General features: G+C 41.2%; 1 long non-coding RNA gene across 1 annotated transcript in view; it reads right to left on the reverse strand.

Moving 5' to 3' along the window:
* The window catches only part of LOC135228496 (uncharacterized), a 145,218-nt gene that overhangs the window by 8,500 nt on the left and 122,661 nt on the right, over positions 1–14,057 (reverse strand). The window contains exons 4-5 of the long non-coding RNA XR_010319060.1: positions 12,890–13,034; positions 1,672–12,069 (exon numbers count right to left, since the gene is read on the reverse strand). This is a non-coding gene — a long non-coding RNA (uncharacterized LOC135228496). The remainder of the gene's footprint in view (positions 1–1,671; positions 12,070–12,889; positions 13,035–14,057) is intronic.

A 14,057-nucleotide genomic window follows, 5' to 3' on the forward strand; every position in this document is an offset into this window, starting at 1 on the left:
TCTCCTGAAGTAGGGTCCTTATCCTTCAGTCATCCTTCACCCCAGAGTATGTTCTCTGCCTCCTTTCCCAAGAACAGCTTTTTCTCTCTCTTCTTCTTTAAACAGTTTCTTAATTCCAGTGGAGCCCTGGGCACAGTGGTTGCTAACCAAAGAGTTGGCAGTTCAAATCCACCAGCCACTCCTTGGAAATCCTATGAGGCAGTTCCTTCTGTCCTGTAGGGCTGATAAATGTCGAAACCAACTCCATGGCAACTGTTTTTTTTTTAAATCCCAGTGGCAGAAAACTATATGTTCCCTTCAACTTTTCCCCTAAATGGTCTTATTGCTGTTGTTAGGTGCCATTGATCCTATTTTGACTCATAGTGACCCCATGCAACAGAGTAGAAGTGCCCCATTGGGTCTCCTTGGCTGTAGTCTTTATGGAAGCAGATCACCAGGTCTTTCTCCCATAGAGCCACTGGGTGAGTTCAAATTGCCAACCTTTTAGCAGCCCTTGCTTAACCATTGCACCATTAGGACTCCCTCTAAGTGGCCTAGGAGACTTCAAAAGAAATAGAACCCTCCTGTGACAGCTCAGAATGACTGAGGCATAAATGTAGATTAGATACATTAACCCAGATCAGTCTTCCTGCTCACAAAGAGTAGCAGACTCATGGCTCTTATTGTTTTTGTGTCAGAGCCCTGTGGATCAAGTGCAACTTTACCATGCCAGCCTGGGGATACCTCTTCTTCCTGTTTTCCTTTGTCCGGTCTTTATCCTCATCCCTTTTTGCTTCCTGCATCTTCTTCTTTCTAACCTTTTTCTCCTGCTAAACAAAATGGTAGAGGGGTGCATAGACTAGATTCCAAGAGTAGGAGACATTCTGGCTTATTTTTGTTAAGTTCATATCCTGGATTCTAGCTTTTTGTCAAATTTTGATTGTAAAATAAAATGTCACATGTCCCCTAGCCACACCAAATGAATCATATTGTTGTTTTTGTGTGCTGTTGATTCTGACTCATAGCAACCCTACAGGATGAAATAGAACTGCCCCATAGGGTTTCCTGGGCTATAAATCTTTACCAGAGCAGATCACCTGGTCTTTTTCCCCATGTAGCCACTGGCAGATTCAAACTGCCGATTTTTTTGATTAGCAGCCAAGTACTTAACCGTTGTGTCACTCAAAAACCAAAAAACCAAACCTGTTGCCGTCGAGTCAATTCCGACTCATAGGTACCCTACAGGACAGAGTAGAACTGCCCCATACAGTTTCCAAGGAGCACCTAAAAAAAAAACTAGAGCCCCTTAAATTAATCATATTGGTAGTGAAACCTGAATGATTTTATTTAATTATTTATTTTACTGTCATTCACATAGAAAAAACACTACTGGAATTGATTACAGCTGGAATGAGGAGTTCTCTGCACCAACTAGTCCTTGTTTCATCATCAGGATGCTCTCAAACTAACCTGCAAATCCAACGGTTTTGTTCCACACAATGGATATTTGTGATGGCCCAGAGAAGAAAAGCACCAGGGGCTGTCCACATGCATGTTAAAATGGGCAAGATGAAAATCTCATGCCTCAAAGATGAGAGCCAGAAGGTGCCATCACCTGGAGATCTTATTACGTACCTAGAGGGAGAATGTGCTCAGCCTTGTGGGGGCTGACCCTTTCTAGATCGGGCAAACCTGTGCTACATACATGTCCTGGGATCTTGGTGCCCAACTCTGTGCTCTTTCTGAAGCCAGTCATCCGAGATGAGTTGGGGGCAATATTCCTCTGCAAACATTATAACCGAGGAGAGAAATCTGCTGACAGGAACATAGTTTTCCCATTAATGAACATGAACAGGTGGCTGAGCAGCAGGTTCTTAAATACTGTACCACTATAAGAGAGAGAAAAGAGAAGACACAACATTTGCACTTGCAAAAATATCCTGCCTTTAATAACAACTTTACACTGTAAATGCAAATGATATGTTAAACTGGGTGAGGGGAATGGCATGATATTGCCATAGTTATTTGGTAGGACAGTAAAACAATGTTAGCAGGAGTCCTCCTGTGCGCTTGTATGGTACTTAACATTTCCAAAGGTTCTGACAGGCAGCAATTCATTGTGAGGCTTTTCACGTACTTTCCCTGGCCTGACAGGGCCTTATAAGCATGTAAATAACTCTTTTCCACACATATACCTTATAGTAGCTAACTTAGTTTATATCCTCAATTGACAGTTTTTAAATTTGCTGTAACCATGTAAGGAATCGAATTACGGAATAGTAGTCTAGAGATAAGTAGTCTTTAGTTTGGAACTGTAACCTCCAGTTATAGACAATAAATAATGCTAATTTCTATCCCTGGTTTTCAGATTGTATAAATGCATATGCACCAACTATGTCGATAATAGCAAAAACTTCATGAGCCAAAAATATTTTTGCCTATTCTGCCTTTCTCCATAGAATTTACAATCCATACTAAATACTTGAAAGCAATCTTTCCCACAAATGACTCACTGTACATTTTTATTGGCTCAGGGCATATATTTCTTTCAATAATGATACTCCATATCATCCTTGGATTATTTTTTATATTTTATTTCAGTCTTCTTTCCCTGGGTTAGATAACTTTGGTCATATATTCATTGTCTACCTCTAGGAAACTTGCTCTAATTAAAAATAAATATCCATAGGAGGGAAATTTTGGCAACTGAAATTGGTGATGACTGCATAAAATGTTTGATGTAATTGGTTTTATTGAATCGTACACATGAAAAATATTGAATTGGCAAATGTTGTTTGTGTTTTCTATATTTTTACAATAAAAAAATTAATAAATAAATACTCGTAGGTTAGAAGAAAAAGACTCTCAGTTTTTCTTTATGTGAAAAGATGAAGAAACTAAATATTTAAATCACTGTGCTTCAATCCAGCATTACAGGCATACTTGGAGATGTTGTGTGCACAATTCCAGGCCACTGCAATAAAGGGAATATCGCAATAAAGCGAGTCACATGAAGTTTTTGGTTTCTCAGTGCATATAAAAGTTATGTTTACACTACACTGTAGTCTATTAAGTGTGTAATAGTATTATGTCTAAAAAAAAAGTACACACCTTAGTCAATACTTTATTGCTAAATAATGCTAAACAATGACTATGCAAATGCATTCAACTATGTGGATCATAGCAGATTATGGATAACATTGTGAAGAATGGAAATTCCAGAGCACTTAATTGTGAGGAACCTGTACATAGATCAAGAGGAAGTTTTTTGGACAGAAAAAGGGGATGCTGAGAGGATGAAGTCAAGAAAGGTGTATGTCAGGGTTGTATCCTTTCACCATACCTATTCAGTCTGTATGCTGAGCAAATAATCTGAGAAGCTGGACTATATGAAAAAGAACGGGACATCAGGATTGGAGGAAGACTCATTAACAACATGTGTGATGCAGATGACACAACCTTGCTTGCTGAAAGTTAAGGGGCTTGAAGCACTTACTGATGAAGATCAAAGACCACAGCTTTCAGTATGGATTACACCTCAAGATAAAAAAAACAAAAATCCTCACAACTGGACCAATAAGCCACATCATGATAAACAGGGAAAAGATTGAAGTTGTCCAGGATTTCATTTCACTTGGATCCCCAATCAACAGCCATGGAAGCAGCACTCAAGAAATCAAAAGACACATTGCCTTGGACAAATCTGCTGCAAAGGACCTCTTTAAAGTGTTGAAAAGCAAAGATGTCACCTTGAAGACTAAGCTGCACCTGACCCAAGCCATGGCATTTTCAATCGCATCATATGCATGTGAAAGCTGGAAAATGAATAAGAAAGACCAAAGAAGAATTGATGCCTTCGAATTGTGGTGTTGGTGAAGAATACTGAATATACCTTGGCCTGCTGAAAGAACAAACAAATCTGCCTTGGAAGAAGTACAACCAGAATGCTCCTTAGAAGCAAGGATGGCGAGACTGCGTCTTACATACCTGGTAAAGTATAGGGTCAGCGGAAAACAGGAAGACCTTCAACAAGATGGATTGACACAGTGGCTGCAACAATGGGCTCAAGAGTAACAATGATTGTAAGAATGGCACAGGACCAGGCAGTGTTTTGTTCTGTGGTATACAGGGTTGCTATGAGTTGAAACTGACTCGATGGCACCTAACAACAACAACAAACAATGCTAGTCACCATCTGAGCCTTCAGCAAGTCCTAATCTTTTTGCTGGCGGAAGGTCTTGCCTTGATGTTGACGATTGATGACTCAATGTGATGGCTGTGGAAGGTTGGGGTGGCTGTGGCATTTTCTTAAAAGAATACAACAATGAAGTTTCCCACATTGATTGACTCTTCCTTTCACAAAAGATTTCTCTGTAGCACACAATGCTATTTGATAGAATTTTACCCACAGTAGAACTTCTTTCAAAATTGGAGTCAGTCCTCTCAAACCCTGCCACTGCTTTATCAACTAAGTTTATGTAATATTCTAAATACTTTGTTGTCGTTTCAACAATGTTCACAACATCTTCACCAGGAGTATAGTCCACCTCAAGAAACCACTTTCTTTGCTCATCCAAAAGAAGCAACTCCTCATCCATTAAAGTTTTATCAGGAGATTGCATCAATTCAGTCACAGCTTCAGGCTCCACTTCTAATTCTAGTTTTCTTGCTATTTCTAAGACAGGGTTAACTGTGCTGGCAGAAACAAACAGCTATTAAAAGATTACCATCTAGAAGCTCGGTAAACAAGAACCACACCTTGTTAACATGAGATAAGGCTGAAACAACTCCTGAATTACTATCTTCTTCTTAGTGTCTTTTCTAGTCCCTTCCCCCTTTACAGGCTCCCACATGCGCAGAAGAACAAAGGGTGACCGCTGGTTAATCTTCCTTAGCCCTCAAAAGATGGTGATGTAGTGCTAAAGATCAGTGCGCTTGCGCTATATCCCATAATAAGTGATGCCAAGGGCTGCCAAGAGGACTCCATCTTGAATATCAGTGGGTTCCAGCTTGGATTCCAGATGCGCAGGCAACCTAATTAACATGCACCGCCATTCTGAGAAGTACTCACCCCTTGAAAGAAGCCCACTAAATAGTCATTACTCTATTGTCTCTGCCGAACCTATATAAGCCCTAGCCTTGCTTTCCTTTTCAAGTCCGTCTTTTGGAGAGGCTTAGATCCCCGCTGACTCCTTTTGCTTAACTCAAGCAAAATAAATCTTGCTGAACGTAAAGTTTTTCTTTCGTGTGTATTCTTACTTGGGAAGAGACAAGGACCCTTTGTGTCAGATTGGTGATTGGTAACATTTCCACTACATCTGCTGTTGTTTCCTCCACTAAAGTCTTGAACCCCTCAAAGTCATCCATGAGCATTGGAATCAACTTCTTCCAAACTCCTGTTAATGTTGATATTTTGACCTCCTCCTATGAATCACATATGTTTTTAATGGCATCTAGAATGGTGAATCCTTTCCAGAACGTTTTCAATTTACTTTGCTCAGATCCATCAGAGAAATCACTATCTATGGCAGCTATAGCTTTAAGAAATGTATTTCTTAAATAATAAAACTTGAAAGTCAAACTTACTCCTTGATCCATGGGCTGCAGAATGGATGTTAGCAGGCATGAAAACAACACTAATCTCCTTGTACATCTCCATCAGAGCTCTTGGGTGACCAGATGCATTGTCAATGAGCAGTAATATTCTGGAAGGAATCTTTTTATCTGAGCAGAAGGCCTCAAAAGTGGGCTTAAAATATTCAGTAAACCATGTTGTAAACAGATGTGCTGTCATCCAGGCTTTGTTGTTCCATTTATAAAACACAGGCAGAGTAGACTTAGCATAATTCTTAAAGGCGCTAGAATTTTCAGAAGAGTAAATGAGCATTGGCTTCAACTCAAAGCACCAGCTCCATTAGCCCCTAACAAGAGAGTCATCTTGTTTTTTGAAGCTTCAAAGTCAGGCATTGACTTCTCTCTAGCTATGAAATTTCTAGACGGCATCTTCTTCCAATATGAGGCTGTTTTGTCTACATTGATAATCTGTTGCTTAGTGTGGCCGTTTTCATCAGTTATCTCAGCTAGATCTTCCAGATAACTTGCTGCAGTTTCTACATCAGCACTTCCTGCTTCACCTTGCAATTTTATGTTATGGAGATGGCTTCTTTCCTCAAACCTCATAAACCAACCTCTGCTGGCTTCAAACTTTTCTTCTGCAGCTTCCTTACCTCACTCAGCCTTCATAGAATAGAAGAGAGTTAGGGCTTTGCTCTGGATTAGGCTTTGGTTTGAGGGAATGTTGTGGCTGGCTTGATCTTCTAACCAAACCACTAAAACTTTCTCCGTATCAGCAATAAGGCTGTTGTTTCACTCTCTTATCATTCATGTGTTCACTAGAGTAGCACTTTTAACTTTCTTCAAGAACTCTTGCTTTGCAGTACAGCTTGGCTGTTCAGTGTAAGAGGCCTAGCTTTTAGCCTATCTCGACTTTTGACATGCCTTCCTCTCTGACCTTAATCATTTCTAGCTTTTTACTTAAAGTGAGAGACTTGCGATTCTTCCTTTCACTTGAACACTTAGAGGCCATTGTGGGGTTATTAACTGGCCTAATTTCAGTATTGTTGTGTCTCAAGGAATACGGGAAGCCTGAGGAGAGGGAGAGAGATAGGGCAATGATCAGCCAGTAAAATAGTAAGAACACACACAACATTTATGTATTAAGTTCACTGTCTTATAAGGGTGAGGTTTGTGATGCCCCAAAACAACTGCAATAATAACATCAAAGATCACTGATCACAGATCACCATAACAGTTACAATAATGATGGAAAAGTTTGAAATGTGAAAATTACCAAAATACGACACAGAGATACAAAGCGAGCACATATTGATAGACTTAACAAAGGGTTACCACCAACCTTCAATTTGTAAAAAAAAAAAAAACTCAGTATTGTGAAGTGCAATGAGGCAAAATGCAGTAAAACAAGGTATGCCTGTACTGAAGCTGTACGACATAAAAAATTTTGTGCTAGGCATAAGGATACCATAATAAGTAAACAGTGCTTCCTAACTTTAAGGATTTCACAGCCTATCTGGGTAAGACAAAATGTACATATGGAATAAAATAAAATAGTGTTTATAATAGAGGTTTACATTATATATCCTTAGGAAGAAAGGCCTGGAGATCTACTTCCAAAAGTCAGCCAGTGAAAACCCTATGAATCACAACAGCCCAATCCACAACCAATCATAGGGATGGTGCATGACTGGGCAGCGTTTTGTAGTATTTTGCATAGGGTCACCATGTGTCAGGGGCCAATATGACAGCAGCTAACAACAACATTATATATCTACTACCCATCTGTTAGTTTGTCATACTGCGGTGGTTTGCATGTTACTAAGATGCTGGAAGCTATGCCACTGATATTTCAATACCAGCAGCATCACCAGTGGTAGACAGGTTTCAGCAGAGCTTCCAGACTAAGACAGACTAGAAAGAAAGGCCTGATGATTTACTTCAAGAAATTAGCCAATGAAAACCTTATAGATCAAAATAGAATATTGTCAGATATAGTGCTAGAAGATGAGACCCGTAGGTTGGAAGGCACTACACACTAGCCGAAACATTGGACCCAAACATACCAATGATCATGAAGATGGTGCAGGACCATGCAACGTTTCGCTCTATTGTATGTGGAGTCTCCATGATCCAGGACTCGACTCAATGGCAACTAGCAACAACAACATATATACTGAGAAAGCATTACATAAAGAAGAAAGCAATTCACATGCTTGGGATCAAAGGAGATCAGAGAAAACCAGAGATGGCATTTTAACTATGATATGAACTATGAAGGTTAAGTAAGTAGTCACCAGCTGGACAAGAAAAGGTAGTTCTGGGCAGAGGGCAGAGGTCCTGCAAAAGTAAAAGCGGAGAAATGAGAATATGTGAGGCGGTGGCCCCCCTAAAACTTCTGGAGCACGAGGCCTAGCATAGTATGAAGTCGAACCTCAGTGAGCACTTGTTGAGTGCATAAATCCAGGCATGAATGAGGGAGTCCAGGGAAGTAAGAGAAACATGAGCCATCGGTTTGAGGCAGTCCTGAGAAGCTGATCTGTCTAAAATAACACCTGACAGAGGGCAGTTGCTGAACTAATATAAATGGTGAGGGATGATGGATCTTAGCTGTCCTATTGCATTTCTCTTTGGGATGAAGCTCTGGACCATGAGATGATTTTCAACAGAAAAATCTGAACTGGAAGGGACGTTAGAGATCATCTAATTCAGCGATGAGAGGTTAAAATGGTGGGCTAAAGCTTACACATGACTCCAGGTTCTGGGCCCAGTGGTGATCCCCCACGGTCAGTACTGAATGACTCATCAGAGCCAAGGTTTCTGGCCACCCTGGGGAAAGGAAGAAACATAGAAAAGAAGGAAGGAATATATAGATATAGGAGTGCAAGCAGGCAGGCTGACTGGCCTATGGATTGGCCTTTAGTTTAGATTTGGCAGTCAGTTTTGTTTTTTCCTCAACTCCTGTCTGGAAGGGAAACTCTCTTGAGCCCAGTTCCCATCAAAGTAAAGGAATGGCTTTTCACAGCCTAATACACAGAAACAAGACTGCCTTCATTCCCTCTTGGGAGGAAGGGCTTTTGTGGTACTTCAGCAGCACTGTTGGTCCTTTTTTCTTTTTCCTACTTCACCAGGGCTATTGCTTACTGGTTTCCAACTCAGCCCTTCAGGTTTTTATGGGAAATTCCTAGAGACTAATTAGTCTGATTGCAGTCTTTGGCAGCTCAGCTGTGAAGTCTTCTTTTGAATTCTAAAGGAGCCAGCAGGGGCACCTGGGTCTCTGTTCTAGGACATTCTCCCCAGCCTTGGCCAGGAGATCTGGGTGGAATCAGTTTCCCCGTGTGCAATACAAGTTTATACGAGCCAACACATGACCCTTAATTTCCTTGCCCCAGCTTTCTCCTATACAAATATTCTTCTTACAGAAAAAGAGGTTTTAACTCAGTGGTTCTCAAACATGAGCATGCATCCGAAATCACCTATAGGGTTTGCTAAAGCACAGATTGCTGGACCCCACTCCCAGTTTCTGATTCAGAGGGTCCAAGGTAGAGCCCCAAAATCTGCATTTCCAGCAAGATCCCAGGTGATGTTGATCCATGGCCCACACTTTGAGAACCACTAAACCCACAGAGAAGTCCCTGGGTAGCGCAAAGGTTAACATACTCAGCTACTAACAGAAAGGCTGGGGGTTCAAGTCCACCCAGAGTCACCACAGAAGAAAGGCTCAGTGATTTACTTTCAAAAACTCAACCATTTAAAATCCTATGGAGCACAGTTCTACTCTGACCACTTGGGTCGCCAGAAGTAAGAATCAATTCAACATCAACTAATAAACTAGCAGAAATACGGCTTTGCTTTTTTTTCTTCCTTTTTTTTCTGCAAACAAGTTCTTCTCTGCTCTCCTACTCTTCAAAATGCCCTCTATCCTTCTTCTTGGGAACATAATCATTTTATAGATTAATTACTGCTCAATTTACTTATCACTACAACAATTCTGCTCCTGGCATCATGAGACATCCCTAACACAGATTATTTTACTTCCTCTCCCTCTTGTCTAAACCAGAATCTTAATTATAATCCCTAGGCCCAAATACACATACAATAGAAACAATATACCCTGGAGAACAAAGGCAGTTTTCTTTTCCAAGAAAAAGAAGCTTCCACTGAAAGTTTATGCAAGCTTTAGATATAAAATGGTGTTAAGTGCAGATGGAGTCATAGTACATTTCCTGCTAGCATTCTAAAAGGCTCTGGCTGCTGAGGAAATTTTTCCCCTGGAGAGCGTTAGGAATTGGTGCCAGAATTAATTAAGAAATCAAGGTGAGTCAATCTTTTTTTCTGCTGAGTAGAGTCTATTCCACGTGGCCATGCTTGCTCTTGTAAAACTCACACAAGGTGTAGCGTGAACTTCCTGATGGTTCCCTGAGGCGTCCTAAAGGAGATGCGGAGGCCAGGCCACTATGCTCGTAGAGGGGTCATGTAAATCTACAAACTCCCACTCATAATGATTTTTCAAAAGTGAATTACTTGTGAAGAGCGAAGGAAGATCCATTGGGCGGTATTTCAGAGGTCTCAAGGGAGACCCAAATAGAAGCCAGTTTGTGTGGTGACCATTTGAGGACCCCGGAGGGATGGCCTTGGTAGAGACAGAGATAGAGAGGGATGTGGACCACTCTGGATGTTGCCAGCTACCTAAAGCTAATGTTATTTGCAGGTAGCATGAGACAGGAGGTGGGGTATATGCTGAGGAGGAGTGTGAAATGTGGATTGAATACAGAACAAAAATGTCTCCAAGAGAGAAATAAAGTAGGGTTGTGGTGGTTCCAGCAAAAATGAATTTAAGCGTGGACGCCCAGCTCACGGCAGTGTGGATGGAGTATCTGCAAATCTCACCAATAAGAGATCTTAGGAAGCTGATGGTTCACTTTGGTTGGGACATGCCATCTTTGATACCAATCTGAAGAGAACATACTTAAGAAAGTGAATGGCACCCAACCAAATCACTCCTTCGCACTGAAAACAAGCTGGAACACTGGGATAGGGAAAGAAAAGGCAACCAGACCTTTTAATGGATGGTGTACAGGAGCTGTCTAGAGGTTGGACCACAGTGGCAGGGTGTCAGAGCTGCATCTCTGTTACTAGGCCTGGAATAATAATATGTGCTGACGTTATAATCAGCCAGGGTTACCCCAGGATGCCCAAACTATCTGGCTTAGCTCTGCTAAATACAGAGAATGGAAACCTTGGTGGCGTAGTAGTTAAGTGCTACGGCTGCTAACCAGAAGGTCAGCAGCTCAAATTCACCAGGCACTCCTTGGAAACTCTATGAGGCATTTCTACCCTGTCCTATGGGGTCACTACAAGTTGGAATCGACTAGATGGCAATGGGTTTGGTTTTTTTAAAAAATAGAGAATAAGGGTCTGTTAAGAGCCCACACTTGAAATAGCACTCTGTACACATATTCCTTGCATGTACCTGTGATATCTCAGTTGGTGTCAGGAATTTAATTTATGAAATTGGTATTGGGTTTCTTTGTTAAATGGCCTTTACTATAAAATACAAAATGTATCTTCTCTCTGGAGTCCCCTGAATATAGCACCATCCTTAAGCTCCCGAACTGACATAATGTGGAAACCCTCCATGATCAGCAAAAAACAATAAAGGTGCATTTGTTGAATGCATAAAGAAAAGGGGTGGTGTAGGTCAGAGAACTGGAAGGGAGGGGAAGAAGTATTTCTGAACAGTGAAACTAGCCTAGAGTCCCCTTAACTAGCACCACCACTGGATGACATGCTTTAAACTCTCATTACTGCACCTTTCAGATCTATAAAATAGGAATCATTATGCCCATCTTACAGGGTGGTTGTGAGGATAAGAGAAACATATGTAAAATACTCAGCACCACGTCTGATGCAGAGTAGGAGCTCAGTAAATTATAATCATTATTGTTATTATTGGTTTGCTTATTCCATATAGTTAATCCTTCTGGTGTTTTTAAACCATGCCAAGGATATCCTGAGAAAATTAAGCCTATATTAATCCATGTACTTTGTAAGTCGATGGTTTTAAATTCAGCCATATACTGTATTTTTCTTATTTACTCTTTTTATCAATTGAAAAGATGCCCAGAAGCAAATACCTATCCACTTATAGATTGACAACGTCTTAGACTGGGTTCTCTAGAGAAGCAAAAACAGTGAAGTGTAAATATAGATAGACAGAGATAGAGATATATATAGATATAGATATATAGAAAGAGAGAGAGAGGTTTATCTTAAAGAAATGTCCCACGCAGTTGTAGAGGCTAGCAAGTCCCAAGTCCATGGGTCAGGCATCAGGCTGAAGGCTTCCTCTGACTCATGTAGCTGCAGGGGCTGACGAACCGAAGATCAGCAGGTAAGATGGCAGGCTGCTGGCTTACAGGCTACAGACGCTGATGGATCCAAATATCAGCAGGTAAGCTGCTAGCTCAAGTCCCAAGACCCAGAGGTCAGATGATGATGAGCCAGATGCAGGATCTAGAATGAAAGCCTTATTGGAACATCCATTTATATATTGGATGCAGGTCACACTCCCAAGGAAACTCCCTTTGAACTAATTGGCTGCTCATAGCAGATCTCATTTTGGAGTTGATTAGATCATTGCATCACTGCCAAATTACACCGTTGCAAAAATGACAAACTACATCATAACCGCTAAACCACTGAGAATCATGGCCCAGCCAAGTTGACACATAACTTTAATCAACACAGCCCACACCTTGTCAACTTGGCACGTGTACACGTGTCCTTAAACCATACATAATCTGTACATAAAGACAATTATAAAGTCTTACTTACACCTAATATGATACAACTAACATGCATACAACTGAAAAGGCACTAGCCCAATGTACACATTTTATTTTATTAAAAAAAAATAAATAAGAAAACAAAAATATTTGATGCACACATAAAAGGAAGAAATACTCATAACAATTACAGTCTTCATTTCTGCAACTGGTCACATGGTCATAGGTGGTATTTAGATCTACCTTCTTTCACCACCCGTTCTGTATTCCCTTTACCCTCAGCAAGCACCTCTGCTGATTGTGGTTCTTTGCCTGGTGGTGTTATACAAACCTTCATTCCTGAGGAGTCTGGGCCATTAGTAGTTATGTTGGAACTGCGTTTCTGTAGTTTTACATTGACTTTAAATACAAGGCATGGAAGTACTGAAAGATGCCCTAAGGAATTTCCTGCAACCTAGACATACTCTTCTTTACCTCCATTATGCAATATCAATCCAATTTCCTCTTGGTAATGAGGATCAATCATACCAGCCAATGTGGTTACTCACTTCTTTGCCTGTTGATCCAGAGGCATAAGGAGCCCAAAGTGGCTGGCTGGCTGGCATTCTTAACTTCCAGTTCAATTGGAAAAGTGCTGTGTTTCCAGGTGGTTCCCCTGGAACTAAGACCTCTAGACCTGCAGAGCATAGGGTCCTGGGGACAGGAAGCAAAAAAAAAAAATTATTTTTTTAATTGTGCTTTAAGTTTACAAATCAAGCCAGTCTCTCATACATAAATTTACATACACCTTGCTATATACTCCTAGCTGCTCTCCCCGTAATGAGACAGCACACTCCCTCTCTCCTCTCTGCTGTATTCCCCCGTGTCCTTTTAGCCAGTTTCTGTCCTCCTGTGCCTTCTCATCTCCCCTCCAGACAGGAGCCGCCCACATAGTCTTATGTGTCTACTTAAGCCAAGACGCTCGTTCCTCACCAGTATAATCTTCTATCTTATACTCCAGCCCAATCCCTGTCTGAAGAGTTGGCTTTGGGAACCGTTCCAGTCTTGGGCTAACAGAAGGCCTGGAGACCATTACCTCCGGGGTCCTTCTAGTCTCAGTCAGACCATTAAGTCTGGTCTTTTTTATGAGAGTTTGAGGTCTGCATTCCACTGCTCACCTGCTCCATCAGGGATTCTCTATAGTGTTCCCTGTTAGGGCAGTCATCAGTTGTAGCCGGGCACCATCTAGCTCTTCTGGTCTGAGGCTGATGTAGTCTCTGATTTCTGTGGCCCTTTCTGTCTCTTGGGCTCATAATTACCTTGTGTCTTTGGTGTTCTTCATTCTCCTTTGCTCCATATGGGTTGAGACCAATTGATGACTCTTAGATGGCCACTAGCTAGCATTTAAGACCCAGACGCCACTCTCCAAAATGGGATGCAGAATGTTTTCTTAATAGATTTTGTTATGCCAATTGACCTAGATATTCCCTGAAACCAAGGTCCCCAGACCCCCACCCTTGTTACTCTGGCCTTAGAAGAATTCAGTTTATTCAGGAACCTGCTTTTGGTTCAGCTCAGTTGGGCTGACCTCTCCTGCGTTGTGTGTTGTCTTTCCCTTCACCAAAAATAGTTCTTGTCTACTATCTAATTAGCGAATATCCCTTTCCCTCCCTCCCTCCCTCCCCACCCTCATAACCATCAAAGAATATTTTCTTCTATGTTTAAAGTATTTCTTGA

Source organism: Loxodonta africana, chromosome 2, assembly GCF_030014295.1.
Source record: "Loxodonta africana isolate mLoxAfr1 chromosome 2, mLoxAfr1.hap2, whole genome shotgun sequence".
NCBI classification, from domain to species: domain Eukaryota; kingdom Metazoa; phylum Chordata; class Mammalia; order Proboscidea; family Elephantidae; genus Loxodonta; species Loxodonta africana.